General features: G+C 38.2%; 1 protein-coding gene across 4 annotated transcripts in view; it reads left to right on the forward strand.

Annotated features, from left to right (window-relative positions):
• The first annotated feature begins 3,012 nt into the window (after positions 1-3,012).
• Positions 3,013-22,876, forward strand: part of npas2 (neuronal PAS domain protein 2) — a 47,951-nt gene continuing 28,087 nt past the window's right edge. For 3 of the 4 annotated variants that reach the window (XM_042431517.1, XM_042431520.1, XM_042431519.1), the window contains exon 1: positions 3,013-3,323. The gene's annotated coding sequence lies outside the window, so the exon portion shown is untranslated. Of the gene's footprint in view, positions 3,324-19,538; positions 19,991-22,876 lie in introns of those variants that run through there. The other variant, XM_042431518.1, reaches the window with a different exon arrangement.

Consider the following 22,876-nt stretch of genomic DNA (forward strand, 5'->3'; position numbering starts at 1 on the left):
CATGACCTGGTATTACAGCTGTAAGGCAGATTGATTGTTACTGGGTTTGTAAGTCGTGGTTGCGCACACACTCACATGTTCACTCGCTCTCTTCAATGGACATAAAAAGGAAATTCTCTTGAATAGCATGCACAGCGGTCTCTTCAGTAATTGTGCCGGCACACTCAATAGAAATTTCTCCATTCTTAGCTGCCCTCCTTTACCTGTTCTCAACACAGTGTATACACATTCTACTATTTCAGACTCACCAGACTTCAAGACCTATCCCTATACTGGTATTAATAATCTTAATACAGATTGTATCATTGTAAATTGTTATTACACAATGAATCTTAGATATCTAACCCACAAACCTGAGTCTTTCTAGACTTTTTTTTGAATGTGCACAGAGGCAAAAAGACAAGTTTTGAAAGCGTCTATTGATTCAGAACAGGCACAGGTACAATTTAAATGGTGTCTCCATAACATGCAATCAGGAAGTTATGACAAAACATAAAAAAACAAATGAGTAATGCTGAAGCAACCAAATGGCACCAACCAGACAGTCCATCCAGGCAGTTGCTTAGGGTGGGAACATGTAAGAGGTGACAGATTTAAAACATGCTCACTCAGCATCACCCTGCGCAGGAATAGGTATCAGAAAGGGAAAGGGAACATTTTTATTTTCTCTTGTTAAGGAAAATTTTACACAGCAGCTGGTTGACTCATGAGCCTTTACCCATATTTAAAGAATAGCTGTTCTGCAAAGAGAAAACTATCTACAACCATTTGAAAAATATTCTTCTAATTAAATGGTTTCTCAAGGGTTTTTTGTTAAACAACTTTCAATGACCCTTTTAATAATAAGTGTTTTCATGCAGAATAGTGTTGTCCACTTACATTTACCTCTATCAGGATTTCCACTCTGCTGTGCTGCTGAGTCACACAGTGCTTGTTTAAGCTTGTGTTTAACAACAACTGAAGTTTTATCCATAGGCTTACTGAGAAACCACTTCCTATTTGACAAAGTGTTCTACTATGTGCCATTATGAGTGTTCTCCTTTCCACATCTCCTGTCCATTGTTCAGGCTTAGTCATTCACAGTTTCATTGTACATATCTACAGTATAAGAAAAGCACTTATCACAAAAGAGCTATCAGCTCATTTAAAGCCTCATCCTGAGAGGTGTGGGCAAGCGGTGGCTCCTTCAGGTGGAAGTTGAGTCAGCTCATGGAAAGTAACTTATATATTCAAGCATTGTATGTCTAATTGCTCGAGTATTTCCATTTTATTGCTACTACACCTCTACTCTGCAATAAACTAGTAGTTATCGTGTCATCTTTGACGAGTTTCACTGTGTGTATTGACAGTTTGCAGATTCAAATTTTGCAGTGCATAATATATGATGCACTGTTATAAATTTCCCAGCAGTATATAAAGTAAATAAAATTAGCTCCACCTCAACCAGCTACAACTAAAATGCTACTTACACAATATGCATTAGTATTAACAATCCAGTAATGTAATATATAATAATGTAACACTCACAGGGGCCATTTTTCTGCATGAGTACTTTTACTTTTGATACTGTAATATAAGAAATATAAAAAATACTCTGCTTTAGATAATAATTTGTGTCTGATATATTGTTTTTTTTTTTTTTTACATAAAAAGTTCAGTTACCTTATTATAATCCTTAAAATGAAATCTACCCCATGTCCCTCTTTAAAAATCCAGAATCTATGAATATGCAAGTATTTTTCATTTCAAAGGTTAAACTGCTGGATGCAAGATGTCTCCAACTTCACTGTTTCTCCATGGATGTGCACTGAAGATTTCAAGTTTTAACCTCACACATGTGTGGGTTGCATACTGGACCACAGTTGGCTCCAAACTAGTTGTAATGTCCCAACTCCTGCTTTTAGGTTCCTGTCTTACTCTCAGATTTTCAGTGAGCACAGAGAAACTTTTCACTTTCAGCAGATGAATGGGAAAACAGCCTTCCAGTGTCAAACTCTGCACATACATCATTCTGCACAGTGAAGCTCAAACATCCAAATGAAGGAACAAGAAGAAAAACAGATTTTTGAGTGGAGAGGGACTTCTTCCAACACAAATTGCACTGACTGACCCAAGGGTGATACTATACGGTGTCTCTGTGTTTGTTGAGTTTATGGATTCTGTGAAACCTCAGGTTTTCTACAGCATTTTTCATAATCATCCTGATCAGCCCAAACCCACATAGACCATGACATGTTATAATCTGCTATATCTCGGCCTTTGAAAGCATGACTCAGAGAGCAAAAGGTATGACTCACACAAATAACAACACACCAGTGTACTGTGTCAGTCTGTTTTTGCATCTAGGCCCATAACCTGTTGAAACTTTGTATGATCAGGCAAATAGAATAAATAATCTCAAACAGATCTTAAGGGTGCACTAAAATTTCCTTACTTACTATATGTATAATATTTTTAAAGAAATGATTGAAACTCACCACACACACACACACACACGCACGCACGCACACACGCACGCGCGCGCGCGCACACACACACACACACACACACACACACATAGTTGTGTCTCCATCACGCCAGAGGACATTGACTTACATTAATCCTAACCATAACCATAACCCCAATTTAAGCCTATACTTTAAGCTTAAAACAAGTCTTCACCCTAAAATGATTGATTTACCTTTTTTTGCCCCCAAAAGTGAGGCAAGTCCCCGTAATGTGAAGGTGTATACAGCTTTATGTCCCCGCAACATGAATACAAGCACACACATACACACACACAGGTTTACTTATGTGACCTTTGGGGGTATTTACATAGACTTACATTAATTTCCTGGAGACTTACCCTAACCTAAACCATTGACCCAAAAATCAGCGTTTTACCAATTGGGGACACGACTTTTGTCCCCCAAGTCAACTGGTGTGTGTCCCTGAAAATAACTGAAGTCATACCACACACACACGCGCGCGCGCGCATGACTTTATTTAGTATATAGTCCAGTGGGCGGTACTCTGAGTTGTGGACGCACACTGGCTGCAGAAACACTCTTCATTCAGCCTTCATGTGTGTCTGTGGGTAGGGCGCGTTTTGATCGGTGCTCAGTCATATGAAGACGTAAAATGTGAGGTGTGTATGCTTTATCAGGATCAGGATCTCCCCCTCAACAGGCTGTCACACCGCGAACAGTCAGTCACAGACGGAGTCGGCAGCGCAGTTTCATCTCTGGGCAACTTTTTGGGATATAGGACGTCGGGTTATTTTCTAGGTTAAAGCCCACATATTTTCCGTTTGGATTCGTCTGACCCTTATTTCACCGAATAAGGTAAGTTTCCAGCTTTGTGCTGTCTAAAGCTCTCTAATGGTTCCGTCCATATAGCGCCTGAGTCGTTAACGTTACTGAACGTTACAGCGAGTAACGGTTGGTAACTGTTACAGATTTAACGTTAGCTTAACGATAGCTAACGAAAATCTTCTTTTTCACATCGTATATACTCAGGTTTTACTTCACAATATTTAAAGCAACGGTACAAAACCAGACATTTTTATTGTATTCATGTTATCAGTGTAACAGTCTGTTGAAACTGTTAAAAGCAGAGTGACAGTAAATGCTCTTCACGTTTTGGCCAAAATCAAAATTTTAAATGTCGGTAACTAACTTACATGTACAGTAGAAAACATTAAGGTCAGCTTTTTCCTATTTTCTTCGACAGTTTAGTAAGTTGTAAGTAACTTGGGAGAGCCTGTGTGCCATTGGGTGTATTAAGAAGGTGATATTTTCTCAGGTATTGATATTGTGTGAAGCTGCTGTAACGTTAGGTAGCGTTCATTTAAGATTTAAGTCCCATTTAACTCTAATTTAATGCTGTTGAACTATAATGCAGAGTGTGTGTGTTGAACTGTAATGCAGAGTGTGTGTTGACATACCTGGAAACCAGCTGTTGGTTCAGGGCATACACAAAAACATGAATTATTAGCTATATCTGAAGATACTTTGTATGACTTAAGGTAAATGAAATATATGGGTAAATGTAGCCTAATTGTAAGTGTAAGTTAATGCATAAAATGTTGTGTAAGAAGGGTGAGACACTTAGACTTCTCCATAACTTAGTGAGACATGCTGGAATATGTGATTGGGCAAATTCACAGAGTCAGAGTTTGTTCAGGGACTTGATACACAAAACATTTCCAGGTTGCACTGGTTGAAAGGAGCCAGGCTCTTGCAAATAATGCCCAATTGTCAGTGTGCAAATGAGAATCTCCATCTACGTACAACCGTGTTGAAGCTTGAGGCATTTCGCCGGCTTGCTGCGTCAGTGCTGAGGTTGGCCTAGCAGTCATGAATAGTGATGAGGATGTGTGCTGACAGCTGAGTGGGACAAGATGGGCTGCTCCATGACTGACTGAACCGGGGTGTTCACTGCACCATATGCTCCTTTTACATCATTCTGCTAAACATTTGGGCCAGCCTCATGACTCATGATACCCTCTCCCCTTCAGCTAATTTTTCAAGTCCTGTCACTAAATCCAAACAATCTGAATTTACACCATGGGCCGGATAGATAGGTGTGTCCCATTTTGGCACAAAACAAGACTTGCTTTGTCTGCCACCATGGAAACATAGTTCAGGAGTCAATCATGGTTTCAATAAATAAATTGTCTTAATCTCATATAATTAAACCAAGACACACTATGTGGTGCAATGCTGTTACATCATAATTATTAGATTTGTTGAGTAGAACGGGTATGCAGTGTGTTAGCCTTTGCAGTCGCTGCGAGGGTTTGACTTTTAGGTTAACCTAGCAACTCTGAGGAATGGTTTTTGGGTATCAGGTTGTCGGGTTTAACAGTTTATAGAGCAGTTCACATGATATATGGACTGTAAAGGCACGGGACCTGTACAGAGAAAGCAATCCTTGCAGTTTAGCCTAGATAAAGGGTTAAAGTTTCAGTGGGAAGTTCTAGTAAAATACTGTATAAATTATGTGAAGTTATTGCAGTAGGAAATGCTGTAAATAGCCATTATGAGGTTCTGTTTCATAAATATGACTTAGTATGTCATAATAATGTGAAACAGAAGTCACACAAGAAACTTTTTATCTCGTAGTTCTGAGAAACTTTGCCTCAAATATGATTAATCTCTTATACAACTTATTTTTTATAACTATGACTTAGTATCTCATAATTACTCAAATCTTTCTCATAATTCTTTGTGATTTTTCCCTCAAATTCTTTGTGACATTTACTTTCCTTATTTCCTCATTTCTATTTCTGCTTTTCTCCACTGCTTTTCTTTTTTTTTAAATGTAAAAAATATAAATCTACTACTTCACCCTGAAAAGGAAACTGAGCAGGAGGTTTTATGGAGATTTCTTCAACTGTGATTGGTATTTTATTTTTTCTCAAGCAGTGCTGTGCCTGGGTTTTTGCCTCTCTTTGCTGAAACTATGCTGTGGTGAAGGTTAGTTAACTGATGACACACAGCCTCGTCTCTGATGTTACAGAGCATGTTGTGGGGAAAGTAGGTTACTGGGCCATGTCCTGCAAGCTTAAACTGAACGCTAGTCTGAATATTGCTAGAGCTGCTTAGTGTGACTAGGCATGCACAAATGGTGGATGTCTGTGCAGCGGCGAAGGGATCATTTCTACTCTCTGTCTCTTTAAGAAGAGACAGAGGGTAGAAATGATTCAAAACTTAGATTTCTTCCTCTATACATTTCAGTGTTTCTCGGTATTCAGATGTGAATAATAGCATGAATCTCAGGTTAAAGGTATCAACATATTAACACATTTCTGACCTGCTTTAAGTAGCTCTGCCTCGTCGACAGAATTTATCTGGCGGTTTACTTTGGCTTAGTTGTAAGTAAAAAAAGAAAAAAAAATAGCTGACATTTCCCTGCAAGCGTGTGTGTGCGCACAGCCTAGGAAGTAATTGTTACATTTGCATTCACACTTCAAAGCCTCAATAAGCAAATCTAATAATGAGGCCTTAACTATTATTAAAACTTCATGTTGATTCATCTCAAACACAACAACAAATGGAGGAAATCAGGTTGACCAACTTTTGGTCTTCACATTGTATTTATATTTACAGTTCATTTACAGTCTTTTTTTAAAGTTTAGAAATACAAAATAAATTCTGGTGTAGCTGAAGCTACAGAAACATGTGGCTTGGTGCTATATTGTGTGTAAGGAAGTTAAAGAAATAAATCATACAGTTTGTTTCTCTATATTTCAGACCTTTGGAATAATGGTGGAAGAGGTAGTTTAGTATTAAATGGAAACTCTCGTGTTACGTGTACACAGATGCCTTTGTACATGCTTCCTATGTGTACCGTATAGCCTATATGGGTGTTTTTTTCACACTGGGCTGTGACAATAGTTTCACTTGGGAATAACAAACTTGATCTTGTGGCATATGCTATCACAGTGTTTTGCTTTACTTTATTTAACATTGAAATTCTATTCTGCACAAAAATTGCAGTTGTTATAAAGCAATGTGAAACCTTTATTCAAGTTAGTGCCATAGAGATCAATCATCCTGTATATGAGAAATACCTGACCTAGACGTCAGAGGCATGCTTAGTCAGAGCAAGAGTGAAGACATTTTTATAGGAGGGGATTAAGTAGAAGCTCAGAGAGATGAGAAACAGTCACTCTGACTACATTAAACAGGCATTTAAAGAATTTGTCATTTCCATCAGAACCAGACGAGACTTCCATGCGCCTTAACAACTGCTTTTAATAGTTCCTGATATTTCAAGGGTTTTTAAAGCTCTCTGTCCAATACTTAGAGACAGTCTGCACTTTTCCAAGGAGGAAAAAGTCCTTGAATACCTTGTCCTGCAGGTGTGACAATCCTAATGAGCAACACTAAACACGAACAGACAGTGAACATAGAGGAAAACAGAACAAAAATAATATTCCCAAACAAAAGTCGTCATGTGGCAAATGTCATCAGTACATTAAAGGAGAACACAATACAAGAGCAAAAGCAGAGCAATGATTTTGTAGCAGAAGTGTAATTTAGTGACATTATGCTCATAGCATCAGCATCATCCTTGAATTTAAAAAATATTTAACCATTGGCTCTATGAACTCTATAAAATTCTCCAGAATATCCTCTATAAGAGATTGAGCCATATCATTTCGTTACACTACATTTGAGCAGTCAGCGTTCTCTGTAAAAGCCACAACTCAGTCAAACGTACCTGAAGACATGAAGAGCTGCAGCTCCTTCAGTACCTTTAAAACCAAATATAAAAAGTTTACTAAAATCTACTCAGCTCTGTAACCACTGGTATTACATTTTATCCTATGGTCTTCTTATGAACACAAATATTCTTGATTTCAATCGGACAAGCATTCATTATCATTATCATCATTATCAAGTCATTCTAGTTGACATTATGGCTGTGTGGGATGTGCTATTGTGTGTAACTTTGTATTATTTTGTATCCTTTGTACTATGTTTGTTCTGTATTCTTTATCCTGTTGTTGACTAGTACTGTGCTGTAATATGTTTTGACTGTGACAAGGGACTACAGATGAAAAATAGCTATAAGCTAACTCTGGTAGAGGTGCATAAAATGTCAACATTTATGTTTAAAACTGTACATGGTCCCTTTAAAAAACAAAACAAAACGAAAAAAAAAACACTGAATACAGAGGCTGTTATGAATTCTCTATTAATGTTTCAGCAGCGTGTACTCTGTCAGTTCAAGACCGTCATTTGAACTGAGCTTTTAATAAAAGGATCGCTTAAAAGCTATGAACAAGGTCTTAAAATGAGTATGGTTAAAGCTGAAATCCCTAATGTTATTTAGTAAGGCTGCAACTGACAACATCAATTCATCTTTTGATGTTTTTTTGATTAACTGATTAATCATTTAGTCTATAAAATGAGAAAAATAGTGAAAAACATGTTCTTAATTTCCCAAGGTGACATCTTCATATTGATTGGTTTGTCCAACCAACAGTCCAAAACCAAAGAGATTTTCTATTTACAGTGATATAAGAGAAAAAGGAAGCACATCATGTTTGCCTGAAAAATGACTAAAATGATTGTTCAATTATTCAAATAGTTGCTGTGACGATCAACTAACAAATTGACTAATCATTGCAGCTCTAGTTGTAACCACCAAATGTTTGTCATTTTTGTTTCATAAATGATTCATTATCAAAGTAGTTGGTGATACAGTTTAAGATCAGTTTAAGGGCTCACTTAATCAATGCAAGACTAACAGAAATTTACCCTCAAGTAGACGTCTCTTGTCCTTAATGTAAGACCAACCTGTAAACCATTTACATACTGTATGTTTTGGTACTACTCAAGTCTTGTTAAGTTCTGATCCAGTGGAACAAGAACCATCTCTCCCAGCCTGTTTGTGTGCAACTGTTGGTCCTTTGGTACGAATGGACTACTTACAGTATATCTGATGAGCTGGATGGTGGGTTTCATGTGAGAGATAAGAGGAAATCATACTTTTTTCATATGTTTTTTGTTGTGAATAGTTGGTGAGGTTCAGGTTATAATCATCTTTTGTTGGAGCCTTTCAAGGCAACAAAAGATAGACATGCTGATCACTCAATACAACATGGACATTCCTTCTGCCCCGTAGTCCAGTATACTGATGCCTGCGTTGGTGAACCCGGCTGCCAGTGGAACTATGCTGCACATGACTCTTGAGACTATGACTGGTATTCATGTCACCCTCTTTAACCTTGTAACTATGACAGACAAAATGTTCAGCTCCAGTTATATAACTGCCTCTACAGACGTCATCATCTTTGCTGCTGTCGCTGATCTCTTGCTCCATAGCACACAATCATTGTCCTCAGTAGCTGCAGGCTTCGATGCACTAGGGCATGATTAAGACATTTAGCTGCTTTTTTTTTTTTTTTTTTTTTAAAAAGAAGTTCCCTTCTTCTGGCTCTTATCACAGTACATGCATTTGCGTCCTCTCTTTTAATCTGTGGCATGAAACAAGCGGCATTACCGGAGATAAACATCAAAACATTAAGTGTGAAACCTTTTCAAAGACACTGCACAATAGGATCTCTATTAAGCAAAATTTATGCATTTAATTTTCTGAATGGCTTTTAGTTTTGTTCATTCATGGGCGTGAAGAACTCAGCCATGTTATTGAGGTTTATTAGCTATCAGGTGAAATTAATTCAGCTGCTGTTTGAGTTACACAGTCATTCATCTATTATATTTAGCTGAATCATAGTACTAAAGGTACATCTTTTATCTTTCTATCACAACAAAAAGCCACTCTCAAGATTCGGGTGTGGCTACACTTTGTATTCCAGAGGCAGGAAAAAAAAAAAAATGGTTTCACAATATGTGTGGGCTCGGCCCCTGTGTGTGTGTGTGTGACCTAGATGCGATTCAGATCTTTTGCTCAGGGTGTTGGCTGCATGTGCATTACGACGTGGTTTGTTTTTCTGTTGAGTAAAATACACAACATCACAAACGAGTGCGTCAGGTCTGATTCTGAAATGAAAAGAGATTCCTCATCCCTTTGACGCTCAGTAGGTCGTCTCCAATCTGTGATGTCAAGAGACCACTGTGATACTTGAAACTGAGAATCCTGAATTATAGTTACATTGACATTTACAAGACCTGGATGCTCCTGCGCGTAGAGCACAGTGTGCACGTTTTCCTTTTCCCCAGTGACATCTATTCCAGTATTTTAAATATTTAGTTAATAAACTATGTATCTCATAAGACCACACACACGATGATGCTTTTTGAAAATCTGTTGGGAAATTATGTTTGTCCATCCATTCACAGGGAGGTCAGAGGGCAAGGTCCTTTAAAGAACTGGAAGGGATTTAATGGTCGGCACAAGGACACTTCAGCAAGGCGAATGAGTCATGAATCATTATCGTAGTGAAACATGTTTTCTACTCTCACTACACCAATCGCCTTCCCCGTTAGTATGAGCTTTGTGCGCACACAAAGCTCATACCACTCAGGGATTGTGGCCTTTTGTAAGCATCCAAATGAGCCGCATTTCACTGTACTTTAATCAGGCATGAAGCATTAACCAGTGTGTAAACTAGTCACTGTGATTATATTTTTTCTAGACTACTCATGATCCAGCCTTTTAACATTAAAAATGTAGATGTTATTAACCCACTTTCTTAGCTAGGCATCTATTATGATTATACGTAAACTCATTTTTCTCAGCGAACAGGCCCTCAGGTGAAAATAGAGGCCATCCACAGCTGATTTTATGCCCTATAGTTCAACTAAAATGTTAATTACCTTAAAAATATATGAAAAATTAATGTGCAGCTGTCAATATTGTCAAAGGTTCTTTCATGTGGGAATGGAAAATGTCTACAGCCCTGTACTTTTGGTTTCTGTGGATTGAAAATGAGACAGAATGGATGTTTGGTCGTACTGCGGTTCAATATTCAGCTCTTTGTGTAGCTGTTTCCTCAAAGAGATAAATGTTTTTCATTACAATCTGCTTTACCTCTGTTAAGAGAAGACCTGAATCCAACAAGAGAGATTTGTCTGCTTTCAGGAAGACGCTATGCAGTGCTTCATAACAAGGAAAATGAAATAGCAATAGATAGGAATGGAGACATAAGGTCATTTTTTCCATGGCCTGCTTGCAAAAGACTATTTGAGTTCATTTCAGAGTCTCTGCACAGAGCGAGAGAATGGCTGGTTGCGGTTTTACAAACACTCACCGATGAATTGGATTCATAATGATTATATTATTCTGTTTGTCAGCACAAAATGTTTCTTTGGGCCATCGTAAAAGAATCCGTAGACCTCCACAGCTAGGAATTTAATCTGAGATGTAACCTCCGATCTGAGCTTGAGACAGTGGCACAAAGAAAGAGCTGCATTGCCCTTTCCACCCGTGCCCTAGAATTGTGACCCACATATTTGCTCACACACTGCCTTAGGTAATTGCATCTTTTCCTGAGCAGCAGCAGACAATAACAGGCCTGGAATAATTTGGTGATTCATTTAGAATAGTTGAAAGAATATAATTAAGAGGAAATTTCAGAGTAGATCTACCTGGTGAAAGGATGTTTGCTTTATACGTCTGCTTTCTCATTGAAATGATGCGGCCACCCACAATGCTGTGTGGTGAATGTGTAATTACAAGGCACTCTAGGTAAAGTATCACCAAAATCATTGACAAATGTTTTTGTATAAGCATAAAGAGTAAACATGGAATAAGTAAAAGAAACAGATACAAAAAAAATGTACAGTTAGACTCAGCAGGATTGAGCTCACAGCACAGCAAACATTACTGGGGTAATTAATCAGTTTTTGATTAGTATTCATTTATCATCTATAAAATATCTACAATCTTCAATCATTTCCATTAATCAGAAATGATGTCTTCTAATTACCAAAGTGTCCAATTTGTAAAGGTGAAATAGAAAAATACTCTACAGCTACAGCCATCAAATGTTATGTCAGTGGTAATTTTGCCTGATAAATGATTCAGATCATTCATATTTTGATCGACTAATTGATCATCTAACAATTTGAGCTAAAAATATATAATTTAGTTACATCATTCAGCTCGTTATGAAAAGCGTGGAGGAAGGGCATGTGTTTTTCGGTGCACAGCAGGTGAGGATGTGTTAAACTGCACTGTGACAGGATTGTCCAGCGGGCAGAGCTCAGAGAGTGCAAGGGTTCAGCTGTTGCCCAGGGGGAGGATTAGCGTGAAGCTGCTGTTTCGTTGAGACGGACACCGCTCGTGGGAAAGCACTGCTGAGGAGTTGCATGATGATTTGTTTTCCTCACAGACCGGGGCCTTTTTTTTTTTTCTTCTTTCCATCGGGACACTCAATGGAACAAATGCTGTTTGGGGTGAGAAATGTCCCAAATAGTTCCTCCTGTGATTTTTTCCCAATTTTCTTGCCCTGCTGTTGGATAAGGTCTGAAGTCGTAGCTAACGGTGCTCCATCTATACTGAGTTACATGGTGCAAAATGTCCTTGACCTGGACATTGTGTAACTTCAAACCAGCCAACAGTGAGAACGGACTAAAGAATGGTTACGCACAGTTGAAATGAGACAGCATTTCCGGTAATAAGGTGATGTTCTTCAGATGCTGACGTGATGATGTTATATTCCTGGGAGAAGACAAAGCTCAGGTGTTGGAAGCTTTCATTTGAGAAATTCTTCATATGAAAAACTATCTAATATTAAAAAGGAAAGAGGGAATGACCCATCTTTGAGCCCAGTATTAAATCATGTATCACCACTGTTTACAATGTGTTGAGGAGGTTTACGTTTTAATAATAAAGAATCAAAGAATACAGCCTGAAAGCTTCCTGCCACTTTATTAATATTCATCAGACTAATAAATGTGTTTCTGACGTGTGCAGGAAAAATCTCCTAGACCTGAAGAAAATGGAAACCAGTGGCTTGATGGACATAGCTGCCTTGGTTGGGGGAAAGTAGACACCACACATTGTTACCATGGGAACACAGAGCGAACAGCAGTGCCACAGTCTAATTAATGACAGTCAGTGCTTCAGCAGAGGGCCATGATGACATCATCAATACCAGCATGACAGATGTAGCTACAGGCAATATGGCTTAATGTCTTGGTGATTATCTAAGTAATTCATTTTTTTTTTTTTCTCACTGACGTAAAGGCGAGAAGTCTGGATGAAGGTACAGGACGTCAAGAAGCCAACACTGAGCATTTATTATGTAGTGAGGTCTGCTTATGAGCACTAAATGTCATCTCATTATCCAGTGGCATGACCTACATAAAAGAGCGGAACTAATCTCTATGTAGGCGGATGGTGAATAATGCAGTAAAATGTGGGAGATCTTTATGAATCTTAGATGTCTCACACTTGTTGGTCGCTGGCATAGCAACAGTGTAGTTCAGAACGATCCTTTATCATCACTCTGGCATCATTCACTTTCTTATCATTGTGTTATATTGTGCATACAGTATGTAAGCTACCATATGACTGAGCACATGACAAAGATATTTAGATGTTCTTTGAACATAATTTAATTTGAATAAGTTGACTTATTTTGTTATATTAAATAACTGGTGGCAGTTGTCCCTGGATTAAATGTGATTAAACTGTTAAGAGTTTTTCAAAAATACCACTCTGGAATATCACATATCGATATCAAGGAGTCTAAGAGTCTGCAGCCATGTTGGCGGCTCTGTGAGGCTGTACTTGGACACAGTAGTGCTTTAAGGTAACGTCTAAATGCTAACATGTTGATGTGTAATAGGTATAATGTGCACCGTGGTTACCATCTTAGTTTAGCTTGTTACATGCTAACTTTTGCTGATTGTCATTAAACCATGAATGCATTATAGGAACTGGATAATGGACTCGAAGATGGCACCCATTCACTTGAATTAAAATTGAGCGCCTGGCACATAAACCAAAAAAAGTTTTCTAGCCTTTTCTAGACTTGACATTGGGATCACATCACAAACTTTAAAATTGCCTTTCTATGCTCTGGGAAAGGATTACAAATATAAAACTTTCATGGATTAAAAATTAATCGTCGCGTCCCGTCGACAGTTTTATAGATGTCTCTTTTATAATGGTGTTCTATGGGGAAAATGCCTTTTGGGCCATGTATTAAATACAAAGTACAGCTGAGCTGATGGGAATATCATTAGTTCTGCAGATATTTGATCATGAACCAAAGTATTGGACAACTTAAAATTTGGACCTGAAGATGTGATTACTATTCATCCTGAGGGGGACATCAGTGTGTGTAACAAATTTCATGGCAAGCCATTCAATAGTTGTTTGGATGTTTCATTCTGGACCAAAGTGGAGGACTGAATGACAGACTAAAAAACACCAGTCAAATCACAAAGTGGGGCTGCAGAGTAGAGCATCACATCCTTGCTAAATAACAGTCAACAGTCAGATTTGCTCGGTTGGTCTCTTTAGTATCCTTTGGTGTAAAGCAATCACAGACCAGACAGGTTGGTAAATATGACTGTGCTGTGTGCAGTTTATTGACATTGTGTGGCATGATTTCTGGGTGTTGGAGGTCAGTTGAGGTTTTTAGACGGCTACCTCTCACCACCCTATAGAGCCGCCATGTCTCTCTGTGGTCTAATTATATGCTGTTGGTTTTTTTGCTGTTTTTTTGAAGTTTTGCACCCCAGCATCACTCATTTATCATCTATGTCTTTTGTGCATTTTTATTACATTTCTAGCTCTTGCAAACTTCAGTACTTTCTAGCCAGCTTTTATTGTAGTTTTCAAGATCTGATATCAATATAAACAAAGTCATATCGTCCTATCTGACATCTTACTTCATACATCATTACATTTGACGCTCAACACTGTGTTAGAATAACCTGATGCGCCAGATGGTTTGTTACACAGAACCATCTGAGAAGTCGTCCTTGCAAACTGTTTAGAAAAGGGCAGGCACTTTAAAAAATACTTGGTAGGTGATTGGATGAACCATCTGTCTATCACAGTCTATCACAGTCTTACTTTGCAAGGCAGCTGGATTTGTGGGATCATAACAAGAATCCTCATAGGACGCTGCTTGGTTCGAAACACCGGTGGTTTGGACACAAGCGCATAACTTCAAGCCTGACAAGATGGATTCTTGTGTGATCTCTTGATCTTGCAAATCCAGCTGCCTCGCAAAGTAAGTGTTCAAATGATGGTGCAATTTGCTCAAGAGTTTACTTGCTTTTAGAGGTTGAGAATATTAACAATAAGTTTTATTTAGACAGTTTAAAGAAACAATTATGAGAGTGACCTCTTGCTGATTTCCTGTTTTTTTCCTGATTTTCCTGTTGTTCCTGTTCACAGTAAAATGAATTATGTGTGTTTAGATATGGGTTTATGGTTATCTAAACGCAAGATAAAGTAGTTTAATGTTGGAATAATGTTCTGACACTTCTACTTCTGTAGAATAGTAAATAATAATATTGTTAAATGTTGGCAGATATACAAAAACTGACACATCTGCTAGCTAAAACTCTGGTAAGTAATCACACTTGATCGAAATATGAATTATAACTATTATTAACTTATTATTTATCCTGTAACTCTGAAAACATGGCTTTCAAATGCGGCCACAAACAAGGACACTGATTGTTGCTTTGGTGTAGCCCTAGGCCTGCTGCTGACAAGTAAAAAAAAGAAATTGTCAATAGTATTTTGTTTGACACTAGTTGCAGGGTTACTGACACATGCATGGTCAGTAATTTCATACTCTGTGTATCCACTAAGACAGAAACACCATTTCAGGTAATTGAAAGGAATAGTTCTGTTTCCGGTCTTGTCTCACGCTGGCTGACAGCATATTTTGCATAGTGCCTTTTCCTGAGTCGAGTCACTTTTATTATATCCAAACCACCTCCGCATAACTGATGTTGTTTGTTTTCTTTAGCCAGCAATTTCCTCATTTGTGAGGATACAGTAACAATAGGTCATCATCTTTGTTCTACTTACATTTTCTGATACCACTTTGTGGTCAATTACTGTTTACTAATGGTTGGCTGCACCGTGCAAGCAGCCCGCAGCCTGATTAGCTGCACTGTATGGGCTGTGATCTGATCAGCTACATTTCTGCCATCCACCTGACTTTCATGTCTTACGCACATGAACTGGAACAACCAGTGTGGTCATGCAGTGGGAGCTCCACACAGAAACAGCCAGGGTTGTGGATTGAATGTGGCCAATATATTGAGGTCGTCAGTGGTGCCTGGTGGTCTCGCTGTGGTTGTAACCATTACAGAGCAGGGGAACAATGATTTTCTATCATATTTGATTTACTGTTGTTTTGCTCATAACCTCCAACATAATTAATAGTCTACTTTTACATGCATATAAGAAGCATATGTATTTATTTACATCGCATCCAAGGTTTGATTCAGACACTGAGCTACGTCGTCAGTACGTTACCAGTTCTCAGCACTGGATTTTCACATCCCTTCTTTATGTCTGGCATGAAGTAGAAGTTTGAGCTGTTTGGAATTAGTATGAAAGTAAATTGTTACAGACAAAGCTCAGTGGCGTCATCTCACTTTATCAGCCATCACTTTGGCTAGACTAAGTGTGGAACACAAGTGACATGCTATAGACTTGTGTGCAAATCTCAAACTCGCTACCTGGTGTGGAACGGCCTCTTTGAGCAGTGGAGTTCTGCTATTCGATTTCTTGCCAAAGATTCAAGATTCAAAGTCACTCGGCTGATAAAGGACGCATAAGTCACTAGAACCAGACGACCACAGAGACTGGCTCCATGTCTCACAAGCTTGTTAAAATAGGATCATACTGGGACCACATCACAAGCCAGATCACTCATCGAAATCTGGACTACTACAACAGCTGCAGTCTGAATCAGCTGTGGGAAAATGTGACTCATTACATGAAGATGGCCATTGAGACAAGTAGTCTGCAAAAGCTAGCTTTGCTGCAACTCTTTCTCAACGTCTGGAGAGAAATTCTGATCAGAAATGTCGAATACCAAGGACCGGCAGAGCCAGAGGAAGCCATTTGGTTGCTTTTGACTTCAATTCAGATCGTACTGTGTGTGCAGTTTTTAATATTTTGTTATATTATTATGTCTTACAACTTGTTCTTTTTCACTCTTAATATTGTCCTGCATGTGCTTGAAGGGGATACAAAACATTTCAATCTTTAGCTCGTACTCACAGACCAACACTCGTCTCCTCCATAATGAGGAGCCCCATTTGTCTAAATGCACTGAAGTTTTTCAGATGTCGTGGACTAACTTGTCAAAGCAGGATATTCTTATGTGCTCTGTTATCTGTACTCTTCACTCACATGACATCTGGCCTTTATCACAAGACCATCTATTAGGGAAACTTTTCTCTGCAACCTACAGACGAAAAGCATCAAAGTAGCATATGCGATATACAGCACTAAGGCTTCGTCCATAATATCAAAGTCCTGACAGGGGTACACATCTCTTGTCAGTAGTCTGTCTGACATAACTACGTCAATACAGGCCAGAGGGAAAAATTCTTGTAGTGTGATTATCATGATTTACAAATAACTTAGAAAGGAAGCAGCTGGTGTCCCGGTGGATCAGTGTCATAAGAGTTGTACTGTGTACAGGATAGTGATGTTCTTGGTTTGAATAAGACTCTGGAGCATTGCTAAATGTCATCCCTCCACACTTAGCATGGCTAAAATGGGATGGCAATGATAGTGTGCCGGGCGGTCGGTCCACCACTTTGGTCTAGACTGAAATATCTCAACAAGTAATGGATGGATTTCCATGAAATAGACTTTTCATCTGGTGTCACCATCAGGTCAACATTTTAGTTGGTAGTTTATAACAAGATGCCTCCAAAACTAATGACAACCAGTACTGTGTTTAGTGCTAACATGTAAATATTATATCTGCTTAGTGTCATCATGTTAGCTTTGTCATTGCTAGCGTTGACATTTAGTTCAGAGCACTGCTAGCCTCACAGAGCTGCTGTTACTGCTGTAGATTAAAGTCAAGTCAATTTTATTTGTATAGCCCAATATCACAAAACACAAATTTGCCTGAAGGGTATTCACAATTGGTACAGATATCTTGTTCTTGTTTCACTGTAAACTATTTCTTAAGAAGGGAAAAAAATGGCAAAAGTAATTAAAAAGAGAAGCAAATGAAATAATGATTCAAAAATGCTAAATATGAACAATGTTCTATAATTCCAAATATGGTTTGTTCAGTTGTTTATGAACAATAAACAGACATCACACTGCTTTAAAATGGCCTACCAGGGTTGACAGTGTGAAAATGTCCTTCTGTTTTGATAAGAAACACATTAGACTTTGAAACTTCTGACTGTGAGAAGACTTAAAATAAAATTGCCCCTGTTCAAATTGTGTTTCTTTAATCAGCTGAAAATACATACAGGACCAAATTCAGATTTGTTATGAAAATCAAATGTGCGGCATTTAGTCAACATGAGAGAGACTTTGATCGTGAGACTTCTATCATCTATTAACACCTATTGAAAGTCAAAGTGTTTCATTTGTCAAACGCACAGTGTAACAGGGTCATTCTGAGCAGTGAAATTCATGAGACATGGCAAGCAACAATTATATAGTGGGCATAAAAAGAAAAATCAAATTATTAAGAAAATCATAAATAAGGGCAAGAATAGCAAAAATATACATAATATAATAATAATATATATAACAGTAAAACACTAGCAGCAGTCTCAGAGACTGAAAGTATGGGGAATGTGGACAGTAAGAACAGAGTATTAAATATTATAAATATAAAGTGTAGGAGTGGCAGTGATTAAATTGTGGTGCCATACATTGAATGATCAATGTGATCACTGAGACTAATGTTGCTGGTTGAGAAGCCTGATGGCCTGGGGGATAAAACCTGTTAGTGAGTCTGGTAGTCCATACCTGGATGCTCCGGTAACGTCTACCAGACTGCAGCAATGTGAAAACAGTGCATAGCCGGAGTGTCTGCAGTCATTCGTGATTTTCCGTACTTTCCTAAGGCATCACAGTGAAATGAGGGCTATAATCAGTGGTAGTGAGTTCCTGCATTCAGTCACTCTAAACATAAGCTGTTTTAATCAATTTCAGGATTTGTCAACAATTTGTGAGATACCGTGTAGACTCTGCGGAGACTGCACAATTAGATTAACTGAGGAATGATTAATGCACTGATAGTCACTTTGCTGATTATGATAAACAAAACACTGATAGGGTTGTGTTAGAGTCTAAAGTTTCACCTCCTGCTTATTATCTCAACACAGTCTCTTAAGGTAAACAGATTAGCTCACTTTCGGACACTTTAATGTTTTTAAAAAGTTCACGACGATTGTGTATACACCTGCATCTGTAACCATTTGTGTGTGATCATTTGACAAAAGCAAAACATTTGGAGCCGGTCCATCATGAGCCTTTGCAATTAGTCATGCAGGCTGTTGACCCACATTTGGGACTTCAGCTGAGGGAAAAGGCAACCAGGAAGTCGTAAAAAAACGTAAGGAAGTACATGGGGAAGCACTTGAGGGGAAAAACAAAAGCTTGTTTTGCTTGTGTCATCTTATTTTTCGTATGGCCTGTGTTATGTTTTTTTTCTAGCTCTAAATACATTGCTAATAAACTTATTATGAACAGGGTCAGACAGGCTAATCTCTTCTGTCTTGCTTGGCCGGTAGGAGACACAACTCACCTCTCATCCCCTCTACGTGTGATTCATTTGCCTTCATACATACACAGACACTAAGGATCAGCTCAGGCCACCTGATCTATATTTTCATAATGTCACTGCTCTTTTTCGGCGAGTTTACACCAGGTTGTTAGCCTAATAGATTAAAGGCTACTTGTCATGCTTCCCAGTGGTATTAGGCTTCACTTCAGACCGTACCATTCACAATTTCACACCCTGAGTTTCCAAGTGCGGCATTATTTCTAGATATAAGAACAATTCTCCTTCACAGCACTCAAAATGACATTCAGCTGGGGTGCTATTATACATTTAGCACGTGTTAAAGATTACAATCTACCCCCTCCTCCCGGTCACTACAGGTTTCTTTCGGTTGCGTTGCACAGCCGGCTGCTTATGCTGCTGCCGTCGTTAGACGAGAATTGAGCTACCAGCTGACCTACTTTCTCTGCTCTCAGCTCACTCGGTCCTGTTTACAAGCCACTGCCAGCGGAGGATGTGGAGTACCGTGCCTGGAAAATACACGGACACTGGCCGCAACTAGCAAGGAGCACGAATGGGGAATTTAGTCGTGTGTTGTTGATAAATTAGGAGTGCCAAAGCCTCAGACAGCTCACCGGCGATTAATAACAGCGCGTTATTAACTTAGCGTTGTTATGCAATTTAACGCTTTCGGCTCTCTCGCCTGGTCAGTCAGGCGCTGGTAGTTGCGCTCAGCTGCTATGCTGTAGTTTTTTATTATTTTTTTTATTTTTAAAATGACTAGATTGGTTAAAGTTAAGTGTGGATCTTTATTTCTGCTGGAGACCCGTTTTCAAGGTATGTGAGATTGAATTTAAGCTTCCAGTTTTCTCTCTTTCACTTTGATAAACGAGCGCAAAATGTTGTCATTGCCACCCGTTTTTCAGTGTTGATAACGTCAAAGTTCACGAGCGGCCTCTTTCCAAATTAGAGTGGAGGTGGTCGACCACGTGATTGGCCCCTCTCAAGATCTAGTTAATCATTAGAGCCTGACTGTGTAGGCTGAAGATATATTTTAGTCAAATACAGTCAGCCTGCATGTACCTTAGCGCTCTTGAATGCTGCTTACATGTTTTCAGCTCACAGTCATCAAGTGTCCTGGTTACAAGGTTGAGATAACCTATTTTTTTCTCCGTTGGATCACTGCTTGATGACATTAGAGGCAAAACATTGAAGGGATTTTCGTCATTGGCTCCTGTAAGACACCACATAGCAAAATGTTAAATGTCACAGGAAAAGAAATCCTTAAATAATTTCTCAGCAGGCTTAGGTCAGGCTGATGTTACCCAACCTGGCAGATTTAAGTCTACTGGAGGTCACATTTCTCTCACTAACTCGCTGTTTTTTCCTTCACAAGGGATTTTGGGTTTCTTATTCGCAGTTGACACGGTTGTCTTATAGAGTGAGATTTCTTCTGTTTGACCCTGAGATGAAGTGCAGCAGAATTACTTATTTACTATGTGCCTACTGGGAAGTTAAAGGGTCAATGTGTGCACTCATTGGCCTTCCCACTGTTTTTCATTTGTAGGCGTGTAAATACTTCCTGTTTCCTTGTCACTTAACAAGGGCTTTACCTGCACCAGAATCACAACATGAAACTGAGTTTTTTTTCTTTCAGATTTATAAACTTGTATTTGTTCTTACATTTTATTAGAATTTAAATGGATTTTGACAAAGTAAAAAAAAATGTTTTTGTTTATATTTACATTTTGTGTGTATATACATGTAAATTCTGTACATATGCCTTATATGTTGATATGACAGAACGTCCAGTAGCTACATTTGTGATCACATAGATGTTGAATATGGGTTAAATTGTAAGTTTTTAAATAACCTTTTTTTAAATTTACCATAATAACAATCTTATGGAGAAGTGAAGCACATGAGTGAAGGGTAATTCTCTACAAATGTGATTTCAGATTACATACAATCCAAGCAACCAGATTTAGATACATGTTAAAACAAACGTTTTCAGATTGACTGAGGCTAAGCCTGTGCAGGCCCAGTTAGTGTTTACTTGACAGCTTGAGCTGTCGGCTCAAAACCAGATGCAGGTGGAGGTGGTCAGGCAATGTAAACTTCAAGATAAGCAGACAGTAGCAGTCACGACCCCAGACACTAAGGCTGGATCTGCAAGCAGCTTAAACTCATCTATCAAAACAAGAGCAGCAAAAACAGTCTGACTGGGATAGCATTTTTGTTTTTGAAGAATGATGCTGGCTTTCTGACAGCTTGCAGATGCCCCTTTTCTCTCTATCAGTCTATTTCCTGATTCATTGTTATGTGAGCGAGCAGGAGAAACATTAACATGAGCATAAACACTGTCTATTAGTTATTTTTCTACTGATCCACCCTAGCACACACAGTAAATATATTCCACCAAATCAAAACACACACAGGCCTACATCCAGAAATGACAAAACACCAGGTAATAAAATACCATTTTTGTAGTTGCACTGCATGGCAAAAATACAAGTATTATGGTGATAACTTATTGTATTAAGGACTAGGAATTATATAAATATGGATTTTATATTGATGTTGTGATACATTTTTTGGAAAAGCACTTTATGGATAAAGCATATTTTTTGGCTAGCTTACGAATTAAACACCAGACAATCATTCAAAAAGAAATGTAACTCTAAAGTACTTCATCACTTTGACGCAAAAATCCAGTATTACCACTGAACAGTCCTGTTTCTTGACTTGAACCATTTCCCAGAGTGGCCGAATACGCCCAGAGATATTAAAGGGATAGCTACACATTGTAAAATCTGTGATGGTTGACAAATTTAAATATTCTCACCATATACATTTCACAACCCTAATAAAAACCAAAAGTAAGTATAACACTTATGATGAATTAATAATAAATTGGGTCTGTCTAAATGCAATGGAACTGTAAATAGGGCTGCTACTAACAATTATTTTCATTATCGATTATTTTCTCGATTAATCAATGAATTGTTTAGTCTATAAAATGTCAAAAAATGGTAAAAAAAAAATGTCAATTACTGTTTCCCAAAGGCCAAGATGACATCCTCAAATATCTTTTTTAGCTCACAACCCAAAGATTTTGAGTTTACTGTCAAAGAAGACAAGAGAAACCAGAAAAATATTCACATTTAAGAAGCTGGAATCAGACAGTTTGGACATTTTTGTCTCATAAATTTACTCAAAATAATCAATCGATTATCAAAATAGCTGGTGATTAATTTAATAGTTGGCAACTAATCGCTTAATCGACTAATTGTTGCAGCTCTAATTGTAAAGTCCTAATTCTAATTTGTGAGTTGTATAATAAATTATGGGCATGATAATTACACAGTTCTTGTCCAGTATGATGCTGATGAACAAAGTAGGTTTTCTATTGATCAAAATAGTGTTTTGGATTGTCGTAGATTTAAGATAAACTGCACTGTTGTATGATTGTATGTTGTAGCCTATTTATCCTGTAAACACCATATACAGTACACTAAAACAATCCTAAGCATTATAAAGTAAAAACTCTGTGCTTATTCTTATTTACTGCATGGTTTTGAAATGACTGAATTGATTGATTGTAAGGCGGACAATAATATCTCAAGATGTCCATGTGATAATATTGTAATAATATTGTGTGTCAGATCTTATAATGCTCAGTATCGACATGTTGTGCTTCAAATGCAATGCAAGCTTACCATC

This window comes from Thunnus maccoyii, chromosome 13 (genome assembly GCF_910596095.1).
Source record: "Thunnus maccoyii chromosome 13, fThuMac1.1, whole genome shotgun sequence".
In the NCBI taxonomy this organism is placed as follows: domain Eukaryota; kingdom Metazoa; phylum Chordata; class Actinopteri; order Scombriformes; family Scombridae; genus Thunnus; species Thunnus maccoyii.